Here is a 12,601-nt window from a genome sequence, read left to right on the forward strand (position 1 = left end):
ATTCAGATCCATAAGTTTGATGGCATTTACTGAAACATGGCTTGCGAGACATCATACTGATGAACTAGTTGAGATCGATGGATTTAAAGTTTTTCAGGGGGACAGAACAGAGGATTCGGGAAAGCAAAGAGGGGGAGAACTTATGGTTTACGTTAATGAGGATTATTGCCACCCAAACAATACGTCTATCAAATCACATGAATGCTCTCCAAATGCCGAAATACTTACTGTTAACATACACCCATATTACATCCCTCGTGAATTTTCACACATGATCCTGGTGGCGGTGTATGTGCTGCACAAGAATGCTTCCAAGGAAGCGGCTGAGGAAATACAGAAGGCCGTGCACAGGATCGAATCAGCATCGCAGGATGCGTTTGTGATGATAGCTGGGGACTTCAATCATTGTGCAGTAAAGACCAGTGGGTCATTATTAGGCTCTGTCATTCAGAAACACGGCTTTTCCTATCACTGCTATGCTGATGACACTCAACTCTACTTCTCATTTCAACCAGATGATCCTACAGTCAGTGTTCGTATCGCTGCCTGTCTGACAGACATTTCTGACTGGATGAAAGAGCATCATCTTAAACTCAATCTTGCAAAGACAGAATTACTTGTTTTCTCAACCAACCCAGCACTTCATCAAAATTTCTCCATTCAGCTTGGTTCATCGACCATAACGCCATCAAGGACAGCCAGAAAGTTGCCAAATTTAGCCAAAGCCGACCCCAACCTGGTGCTGCTATGCCCCAAATACATCCCGCTGGTACAGAGACAGAAAACGAGAAAAATCACAGTGAAAAAGATGACTGATTAGGTGATTGAGAGATTGCAGGATGTATTTGAAAGAACGGAAGCTAATGAGTGGATATGTAGGCAAAGGGAAGCCCGAAAGGTACCAACTAAAGGGGTCTATAGAATATGCAAATGAGTTAAATAGCTTTTATAATAGATTTAATAAAATTGACTTTTCTAATGAAAGAAATGGTCTTAGAGAGCAGATTATCAACACCCCAGAAGGAGAATATACCCTTCAAACTACTGAGCATGAGGTGTATAATATGTTTAGAAAGTTGAAGGCCACTAAAGCGGCAGGTCCTGATGGGCTTACACCTAGAGTGCTGAAAAGCTGTGCTTTTCAGTTAGCCAGTATTTTCTCTATGTTGTTTAATTATTGTTTTTCTGCTAATGTTTTGCCTGATTTATGGAAGGAATCCTGTATCATACCGGTACCTAAAAAGAAAGCAGTGGAGTGTATGAATGACCTGAGACCGGTGGCCCTCACCTCGGTCGCCATGAAAGCGTGTAAAAAAAATAGCTTTAAATAACTTAAAGCCATATGTGGAGAAATATCTTGATCCTTGCCATTTTGCATACCAAAAAGGAAGGGGGGCAGAAGATGCTATTGTTTTTTAAACTGGACCGTATTTATACATACCTGGACACTAGTGGGTGTTGTGTTAACATTTTATATTATGATTTTAGTTTAGTTTTTAACACTATTCACCCACATATCATGGTTGAAAAGCTCATAAATATGAAGGTACCAGGGGTTTTCAGTTTATTTATTTTAAAAATTTAGAGAACAGAACCCAATCTGTCATGTTGAACTCGAGCATAAAGTCAGGAAAAAACACCACAAATACAGGTTCTCCCCAAGGAACAGTTCTATCACCATTCTTATTTACATGGAAGATTACCACCCATAGCAACCAAGTTGCCAAGTAGTGAATTTTGCAGACGACACAGCTCTACTAGGTCTAATTGAACAGGAAAATGACAGCCACTATAAAAAAGAGATAAAGGCTTTTGTTGAGTATTGTGACAGTCACTTTCTGGAGCTCAATGTCAAGAAAACAAAAGAGTTAGTGATTGACTTTAAAAGAAATAAGAGAGAAACTGAGGCAGTGGAAATTAAAGGGGCAACTGTAGAAAGAACAAATACATACAAATACTTGGGGGTTGTTTTTAATTATAAGCTGAAATGGACTGATCATATTTCATCACTGCTGGACAAATTGAGTCCATGCTTGTACAGTATGAAGAAGTTGCTGTCTTTTAATGTTAATTCTGATGTAATTAAAATGTTTACTATGTCTGTTATATGCAGTGTGGAGCTACTGTGTTGTGGGATGGGGTGGGAATGCAGGGGGTTACTGAGAATAATAGGATTGATAAACTGAACAACAGGGCAGGAAAAATGGCTGGGCTGACAATTACAATTGATAGTGTATACAATGACCGCCTGGATAAAATGGCAGCTAAGATTATGGAGGACACTTGTCACCCTCTCCATGCTTGTTTGGACAACATGTCCATGAAGCGCGGTGGGCGGTTAAGACAACCAGCAAAACACACTAAACGGTATGAGTCTCTCTTTCATAACACAAGCAGTTAGGCAGCACAATGAGCACTATAGACATACATTTGTAAAGCTTTTTTAGTTGTATGTGTGTGTATTTAATGTTAACTTATTATTAGGGGCCAAGCACCGAAGGTGCGGAGGCACCTATTGAAATTGTTAGTGTTCCTATTATTAGGGGCCAAGCACCGAAGGTGCGGAGGCACCTATTGAAATCGTTAGTGTTCCTATTATTAGGGGCCAAGCACCGAAGGTGCGGAGGCACCTATTGAAATCGTTAGTGTTCCTATTATTAGGGGCCAAGCACCGAAGGTGCGGAGGCACCTATTGAAATTGTTAGTGTTCCTATTATTATTATTCTGCTTCTTCTTCTTCCGCCATAGGAGTCTCTGGCAGCCCATAGAACCGTATGGTAAAAAGTTGTGAAATTTGGCACACTCATAGAGGCCAGTCTGAGCTGTCACTATAGCAAATTTGGTGCCTCTAACTCAATCCCTCTAGCGCCACCACCTGTCCAAAGTTTCACTCATATTTATGCTTATAACTTTTGACCCCTAAGGGCTAGAAACAAAATTCTTTTTTCATCGGATTCCTTGGCTCAAGCCGATTCGATTTCACCCTATGATGTCATTTTCCGGTATGCAAATTTTCCCGCCATTTTGAATTTTCTGAAAAACCTACTTTTTCGAACTCCTCCTAGGCCGTTGCTCCGATTTTCACGAAAATTGAAACAGATCATCTTCAGAGCATGTTGACAAAAAGTTATGGAATTCAAGTTGATTCGTCCAATCGTTTTCAATAAACGCACAAACAAATTTTACGTGGAGGTTGCAAAAACACACTAAAGGCTATATCTCCGCAACGCTTTATCGTATTCAAACCAACCTTGGTACATGTCATCACAAGCATGACTTGAAGCAACATGCAGCGTTTCGGCGCAGCGCCACCTACCTGTCCGGAGATACGAAAAATGCCTATTTTGGCTTATAACTTCTGAACCGTTTATCCAAAAATCATAAAATTGGTCTCATTAGATTCAGGGCGTCATGCCGAGTCGACTGATATCCAATTTTACCATGTCGGCCATTTTGGATGTCGGCCATTTTGAATTATGTGCAAAAATGCTGTATTTTATGAACGCATGAACAGATTGTTATGAAACTTGGTATGGGTCATCACCACGATGCCCTGAAGTAGCCTGAGAAGTTTCGAAACAGCGCCACCTAGTGGAGAATTTTTTTTTTCAAACGCTTATAACTTTGGGTGTGGTTGACATATTTTGATGGGAGTGTGTTTTTTGGTCTCCTGAATCCTTGCCGACTCCAACGATACCAGACTTGCCAGGTTTCGGCATATGGTTTGCGCAGAGTTGTAATTTAGTGCTTAAAAAACATTTGCTGATATCTTCGAAACCGCTAGTCCGATCGAGACGAAACCAGCCTCAGAAGTTCGGAAACATAGGTCGATAGCTATACGCTAATGCCCAAATCTCAAAATATTGATAGTAAGGGGTAGTAAAATCCAATCAAAGTCAGGTGTCAGTCCTTTTTTACGTGTTTTTTCATATAAATGTCTATAACTCCAAAACAAAATGAGATATTTTCACCAAACTTGACACACATATGTATGGGCTCACTATGAGGACACATAAAAAAATTGGTGGGATTGTGCCTCTTGGTGGCGCTATAATAAAACAAAACATGAAATTCCCATTGACTTCAATGCAGTATTATGGTTTAAAATGCTAATGCTATAATTTAAGAATGCATTAGCGTATCGTTACAAAACTCGGTATGTGTCTTCCGCTCCATGTCCTGAAGATACTCAAAAAGTTTCGGGGTAGCGCCACCTTGTGGTCAAAAGTTGTAATAAAATGTACAGAAATGCGAATAACTTTTGATTAAATTAACCCATTGTAATGAAACTGGTCATAATACAGTCAATGGCTCATGCCGAGAACATGGATACCAATTGTGCCATATTTTGCAAACCTATCTGTCCTCCGTCTTGTTATTTGTTAAAAACCTACTTTTTCAAACTCATCCTAGACCGTTTGTCCGATTTTCACCAAAATTGATCCGTATCGTCTTCAGACCATGCTGACAAATAGTTATGGATTTCGGATTGATAGACAAAACAGTTTTCATATACCACTGCAACAGAGTTGAGCCATGATGCAAAAATTACTCTTGAGGCTGTATCTCTGCAATGCTTTGACATATTGACACCAAACTTTGCATGTGTCATTGTCATCTCAATCTGACTAAACCACATCAGTTTCGTAACAGTGACACCTATTGGTCGAAAGTGATAAACCATTAAACCATTATTATTGACTGTATTTAAAATTTGACTGCTATTTTGCCTAAAATCAACTTAATAGGTCCTTAATGGCTCATTGTTGCAGTTGGCTTGAGACTTCCAGCCATGTTGGCATGTCTTGTCTTCTTCTTTGCGCTTGGCCCCGATAATGGCTGCTTGCAGCTATATTTATTATTCTGCTTCTTCCGCCATAGGAGTCTCTGGCAGCCCATAGAACCGTATGGTAAAAAGTTGTGAAATTTGGCACACTCATAGAGGCCAGTCTGAGCTGTCACTATAGCAAATTTGGTGCCTCTAACTCAATCCCTCTAGCGCCACCACCTGTCCAAAGTTTCACTCATATTTATGCTTATAACTTTTGACCCCTAAGGGCTAGAAACAAAATTCTTTTTTCATCGGATTCCTTGGCTCAAGCCGATTCGATTTCACCCTATGATGTCATTTTCCGGTATGCAAATTTTCCCGCCATTTTGAATTTTCTGAAAAACCTACTTTTTCGAACTCCTCCTAGGCCGTTGCTCCGATTTTCACGAAAATTGAAACAGATCATCTTCAGAGCATGTTGACAAAAAGTTATGGAATTCAAGTTGATTCGTCCAATCGTTTTCAATAAACGCACAAACAAATTTTACGTGGAGGTTGCAAAAACACACTAAAGGCTATATCTCCGCAACGCTTTATCGTATTCAAACCAACCTTGGTACATGTCATCACAAGCATGACTTGAAGCAACATGCAGCGTTTCGGCGCAGCGCCACCTACCTGTCCGGAGATACGAAAAATGCCTATTTTGGCTTATAACTTCTGAACCGTTTATCCAAAAATCATAAAATTGGTCTCATTAGATTCAGGGCGTCATGCCGAGTCGACTGATATCCAATTTTACCATGTCGGCCATTTTGGATGTCGGCCATTTTGAATTATGTGCAAAAATGCTGTATTTTATGAACGCATGAACAGATTGTTATGAAACTTGGTATGGGTCATCACCACGATGCCCTGAAGTAGCCTGAGAAGTTTCGAAACAGCGCCACCTAGTGGAGAATTTTTTTTTTCAAACGCTTATAACTTTGGGTGTGGTTGACATATTTTGATGGGAGTGTGTTTTTTGGTCTCCTGAATCCTTGCCGACTCCAACGATACCAGACTTGCCAGGTTTCGGCATATGGTTTGCGCAGAGTTGTAATTTAGTGCTTAAAAAACATTTGCTGATATCTTCGAAACCGCTAGTCCGATCGAGACGAAACCAGCCTCAGAAGTTCGGAAACATAGGTCGATAGCTATACGCTAATGCCCAAATCTCAAAATATTGATAGTAAGGGGTAGTAAAATCCAATCAAAGTCAGGTGTCAGTCATTTTTTACGTGTTTTTTCATATAAATGTCTATAACTCCAAAACAAAATGAAATATTTTCACCAAACTTGACACACATATGTATGGGCTCACTACGAGGACACATAAAAAAATTGGTGGGATTGTGCCTCTTGGTGGCGCTATAATAAAACAAAACATGAAATTCCCATTGACTTCAATGCAGTATTACGGTTTAAAATGCTAATGCTATAATTTAAGAATGCACTAGTGTATCATTACAAAACTCGGTATGTGTCTTCCGCTCTATGTCCCGAAGATATTCAAAAAGTTTCGGGGCAGCGCCACCTTGTGGTCAAAAGTTGTAATAAAATGTACAAAAATGCTAATAACTTTTGATTAAATTAGCCTATTGTAATGAGACTGGTCATAATACATTCATTGGCTCATGCCGAGAAGATAGATACCAATTTTGCCATATTTTGCAAACATATCTGTGCTCCATCTTGTTATTTGTTAAAAATCTACTTTTTCAAACTCATCCTAGACCGTTTGTCCGATTTTCACCAAAATTGATCCGTATCGTCTTCAGACCATGCTGACAAATACTTATGGATTTCGGATTGATAGACAAAACAGTTTTCATATACCACTGCAACAGAGTTGAGCCATGATGCAAAAATTACTCTTGAGGCTGTATCTCTGCAATGCTTTGACATATTGACACCAAACTTTGCATGTGTCATTGTCATCTCAATCTGACTAAACCACATCAGTTTCGTAACAGTGACACCTATTGGTCGAAAGTGATAAACCATTAAACCATTATTATTGACTGTATTTAAAATTTGACTGCTATTTTGCCTAAAATCAACTTAATAGGTCCTTAATGGCTCATTGTTGCAGTTGGCTTGAGACTTCCAGCCATGCTGGCATGTCTTGTCTTCTTCTTTGCGCTTGGCCCCGATAATGGCTGCTTGCAGCTATATTTAGGGGCCAAGCACCGAAGGTGCGGAGGCACCTATTGAAATCGTTAGTGTTCCTATTATTATTATTCTGCTTCTTCTTCTTCCGCCATAGGAGTCTCTGGCAGCCCATAGAACCGTATGGTAAAAAGTTGTGAAATTTGGCACACTCATAGAGGCCAGTCTGAGCTGTCACTATAGCAAATTTGGTGCCTCTAACTCAATCCCTCTAGCGCCACCACCTGTCCAAAGTTTCACTCATATTTATGCTTATAACTTTTGACCCCTAAGGGCTAGAAACAAAATTCTTTTTTCATCGGATTCCTTGGCTCAAGCCGATTCGATTTCACCCTATGATGTCATTTTCCGGTATGCAAATTTTCCCGCCATTTTGAATTTTCTGAAAAACCTACTTTTTCGAACTCCTCCTAGGCCGTTGCTCCGATTTTCACGAAAATTGAAACAGATCATCTTCAGAGCATGTTGACAAAAAGTTATGGAATTCAAGTTGATTCGTCCAATCGTTTTCAATAAACGCACAAACAAATTTTACGTGGAGGTTGCAAAAACACACTAAAGGCTATATCTCCGCAACGCTTTATCGTATTCAAACCAACCTTGGTACATGTCATCACAAGCATGACTTGAAGCAACATGCAGCGTTTCGGCGCAGCGCCACCTACCTGTCCGGAGATACGAAAAATGCCTATTTTGGCTTATAACTTCTGAACCGTTTATCCAAAAATCATAAAATTGGTCTCATTAGATTCAGGGCGTCATGCCGAGTCGACTGATATCCAATTTTACCATGTCGGCCATTTTGGATGTCGGCCATTTTGAATTATGTGCAAAAATGCTGTATTTTATGAACGCATGAACAGATTGTTATGAAACTTGGTATGGGTCATCACCACGATGCCCTGAAGTAGCCTGAGAAGTTTCGAAACAGCGCCACCTAGTGGAGAATTTTTTTTTTCAAACGCTTATAACTTTGGGTGTGGTTGACATATTTTGATGGGAGTGTGTTTTTTGGTCTCCTGAATCCTTGCCGACTCCAACGATACCAGACTTGCCAGGTTTCGGCATATGGTTTGCGCAGAGTTGTAATTTAGTGCTTAAAAAACATTTGCTGATATCTTCGAAACCGCTAGTCCGATCGAGACGAAACCAGCCTCAGAAGTTCGGAAACATAGGTCGATAGCTATACGCTAATGCCCAAATCTCAAAATATTGATAGTAAGGGGTAGTAAAATCCAATCAAAGTCAGGTGTCAGTCCTTTTTTACGTGTTTTTTCATATAAATGTCTATAACTCCAAAACAAAATGAGATATTTTCACCAAACTTGACACACATATGTATGGGCTCACTATGAGGACACATAAAAAAATTGGTGGGATTGTGCCTCTTGGTGGCGCTATAATAAAACAAAACATGAAATTCCCATTGACTTCAATGCAGTATTATGGTTTAAAATGCTAATGCTATAATTTAAGAATGCATTAGCGTATCGTTACAAAACTCGGTATGTGTCTTCCGCTCCATGTCCTGAAGATACTCAAAAAGTTTCGGGGTAGCGCCACCTTGTGGTCAAAAGTTGTAATAAAATGTACAGAAATGCGAATAACTTTTGATTAAATTAACCCATTGTAATGAAACTGGTCATAATACAGTCAATGGCTCATGCCGAGAACATGGATACCAATTGTGCCATATTTTGCAAACCTATCTGTCCTCCGTCTTGTTATTTGTTAAAAACCTACTTTTTCAAACTCATCCTAGACCGTTTGTCCGATTTTCACCAAAATTGATCCGTATCGTCTTCAGACCATGCTGACAAATAGTTATGGATTTCGGATTGATAGACAAAACAGTTTTCATATACCACTGCAACAGAGTTGAGCCATGATGCAAAAATTACTCTTGAGGCTGTATCTCTGCAATGCTTTGACATATTGACACCAAACTTTGCATGTGTCATTGTCATCTCAATCTGACTAAACCACATCAGTTTCGTAACAGTGACACCTATTGGTCAAAAGTGATAAACCATTAAACCATTATTATTGACTGTATTTAAAATTTGACTGCTATTTTGCCTAAAATCAACTTAATAGGTCCTTAATGGCTCATTGTTGCAGTTGGCTTGAGACTTCCAGCCATGCTGGCATGTCTTGTCTTCTTCTTTGCGCTTGGCCCCGATAATGGCTGCTTGCAGCTATATTTATTATTCTGCTTCTTCTTCTTCTTCTTCTTTTTCTTCCGCCATAGGAGTCTCTGGCAGCCCATAGAACCGTATGGTAAAAAGTTGTGAAATTTGGCACACTCATAGAGGCCAGTCTGAGCTGTCACTATAGCAAATTTGGTGCCTCTAACTCAATCCCTCTAGCGCCACCACCTGTCCAAAGTTTCACTCATATTTATGCTTATAACTTTTGACCCCTAAGGGCTAGAAACAAAATTCTTTTTTCATCGGATTCCTTGGCTCAAGCCGATTCGATTTCACCCTATGATGTCATTTTCCGGTATGCAAATTTTCCCGCCATTTTGAATTTTCTGAAAAACCTACTTTTTCGAACTCCTCCTAGGCCGTTGCTCCGATTTTCACGAAAATTGAAACAGATCATCTTCAGAGCATGTTGACAAAAAGTTATGGAATTCAAGTTGATTCGTCCAATCGTTTTCAATAAACGCACAAACAAATTTTACGTGGAGGTTGCAAAAACACACTAAAGGCTATATCTCCGCAACGCTTTATCGTATTCAAACCAAACTTGGTACATGTCATCACAAGCATGACCTGAAGCAACATGCAGCGTTTCGGCGCAGCGCCACCTACTGGTCCGGAGATACGAAAAATGCATATTTTGGCTTATAACTTCTGAACCGTTTATCCAAAAATCATAAAATTGGTCTCATTAGATTCAGGGCGTCATGCCGAGTCGACTGATATCCAATTTTACCATGTCGGCCATTTTGGATGTCGGCCATTTTGAATTATGTGCAAAAATGCTGTATTTTATGAACGCATGAACGGATTGTTACGAAACTTGGTATGGGTCATCACCACGATGCCCTGAAGTAGCCTGAGAAGTTTCGAAACAGCGCCACCTAGTGGAGAATTTTTTTTTTCAAACGCTTATAACTTTGGGTGTGGTTGACATATTTTGATGGGAGTGTGTTTTTTGGTCTCCTGAATCCTTGCCGACTCCAACGATACCAGACTTGCCAGGTTTCGGCATATGGTTTGCGCAGAGTTGTAATTTAGTGCTTAAAAAACATTTGCTGATATCTTCGAAACCGCTAGTCCGATCGAGACGAAACCAGCCTCAGAAGTTCGGAAACATAGGTCGATAGCTATACGCTAATGCCCAAATCTCAAAATATTGATAGTAAGGGGTAGTAAAATCCAATCAAAGTCAGGTGTCAGTCCTTTTTTACGTGTTTTTTCATATAAATGTCTATAACTCCAAAACAAAATGAGATATTTTCACCAAACTTGACACACATATGTATGGGCTCACTATGAGGACACATAAAAAAATTGGTGGGATTGTGCCTCTTGGTGGCGCTATAATAAAACAAAACATGAAATTCCCATTGACTTCAATGCAGTATTATGGTTTAAAATGCTAATGCTATAATTTAAGAATGCATTAGCGTATCGTTACAAAACTCGGTATGTGTCTTCCGCTCCATGTCCTGAAGATACTCAAAAAGTTTCGGGGTAGCGCCACCTTGTGGTCAAAAGTTGTAATAAAATGTACAGAAATGCGAATAACTTTTGATTAAATTAACCCATTGTAATGAAACTGGTCATAATACAGTCAATGGCTCATGCCGAGAACATGGATACCAATTGTGCCATATTTTGCAAACCTATCTGTCCTCCGTCTTGTTATTTGTTAAAAACCTACTTTTTCAAACTCATCCTAGACCGTTTGTCCGATTTTCACCAAAATTGATCCGTATCGTCTTCAGACCATGCTGACAAATAGTTATGGATTTCGGATTGATAGACAAAACAGTTTTCATATACCACTGCAACAGAGTTGAGCCATGATGCAAAAATTACTCTTGAGGCTGTATCTCTGCAATGCTTTGACATATTGACACCAAACTTTGCATGTGTCATTGTCATCTCAATCTGACTAAACCACATCAGTTTCGTAACAGTGACACCTATTGGTCGAAAGTGATAAACCATTAAACCATTATTATTGACTGTATTTAAAATTTTACTGCTATTTTGCCTAAAATCAACTTAATAGGTCCTTAATGGCTCATTGTTGCAGTTGGCTTGAGACTTCCAGCCATGCTGGCATGTCTTGTCTTCTTCTTTGCGCTTGGCCCCGATAATGGCTGCTTGCAGCTATATTTAGGGGCCAAGCACCGAAGGTGCGGAGGCACCTATTGAAATCGTTAGTGTTCCTATTATTATTCTGCTTCTTCTTCTTCTTTTTCCGCCATAGGAGTCTCTGGCAGCCCATAGAACCGTATGGTAAAAAGTTGTGAAATTTGGCACACTCATAGAGGCCAGTCTGAGCTGTCACTATAGCAAATTTGGTGCCTCTAACTCAATCCCTCTAGCGCCACCACCTGTCCAAAGTTTCACTCATATTTATGCTTATAACTTTTGACCCCTAAGGGCTAGAAACAAAATTCTTTTTTCATCGGATTCCTTGGCTCAAGCCGATTCGATTTCACCCTATGATGTCATTTTCCGGTATGCAAATTTTCCCGCCATTTTGAATTTTCTGAAAAACCTACTTTTTCAAACTCCTCCTAGGCCGTTGCTCCGATTTTCACGAAAATTGAAACAGATCATCTTCAGAGCATGTTGACAAAAAGTTATGGAATTCAAGTTGATTCGTCCAATCGTTTTCAATAAACACACAAACAAATTTTACGTGGAGGTTGCAAAAACACACTAAAGGCTATATCTCCGCAACGCTTTATCGTATTCAAACCAACCTTGGTACATGTCATCACAAGCATGACTTGAAGCAACATGCAGCGTTTCGGCGCAGCGCCACCTACCTGTCCGGAGATACGAAAAATGCCTATTTTGGCTTATAACTTCTGAACCGTTTATCCAAAAATCATAAAATTGGTCTCATTAGATTCAGGGCGTCATGCCGAGTCGACTGATATCCAATTTTACCATGTCGGCCATTTTGGATGTCGGCCATTTTGAATTATGTGCAAAAATGCTGTATTTTATGAACGCATGAACAGATTGTTATGAAACTTGGTATGGGTCATCACCACGATGCCCTGAAGTAGCCTGAGAAGTTTCGAAACAGCGCCACCTAGTGGAGAATTTTTTTTTTCAAACGCTTATAACTTTGGGTGTGGTTGACATATTTTGATGGGAGTGTGTTTTTTGGTCTCCTGAATCCTTGCCGACTCCAACGATACCAGACTTGCCAGGTTTCGGCATATGGTTTGCGCAGAGTTGTAATTTAGTGCTTAAAAAACATTTGCTGATATCTTCGAAACCGCTAGTCCGATCGAGACGAAACCAGCCTCAGAAGTTCGGAAACATAGGTCGATAGCTATACGCTAATGCCCAAATCTCAAAATATTGATAGTAAGGGGTAGTAAAATCCAATCAAAGTCAGGTGTCAGTCATTTTT

The 12,601-nt window shown here is 39.8% G+C and overlaps 1 protein-coding gene across 1 annotated transcript in view; it reads left to right on the forward strand.

Annotated features, from left to right (window-relative positions):
* LOC137090224 (uncharacterized) overlaps positions 1-12,601 on the forward strand; it is a 258,833-nt gene that overhangs the window by 141,662 nt on the left and 104,570 nt on the right. The window lies entirely within an intron of this gene.

This window comes from Pseudorasbora parva, chromosome 2, assembly GCF_024679245.1.
Source record: "Pseudorasbora parva isolate DD20220531a chromosome 2, ASM2467924v1, whole genome shotgun sequence".
Classification (NCBI taxonomy): Eukaryota; Metazoa; Chordata; class Actinopteri; order Cypriniformes; family Gobionidae; genus Pseudorasbora; species Pseudorasbora parva.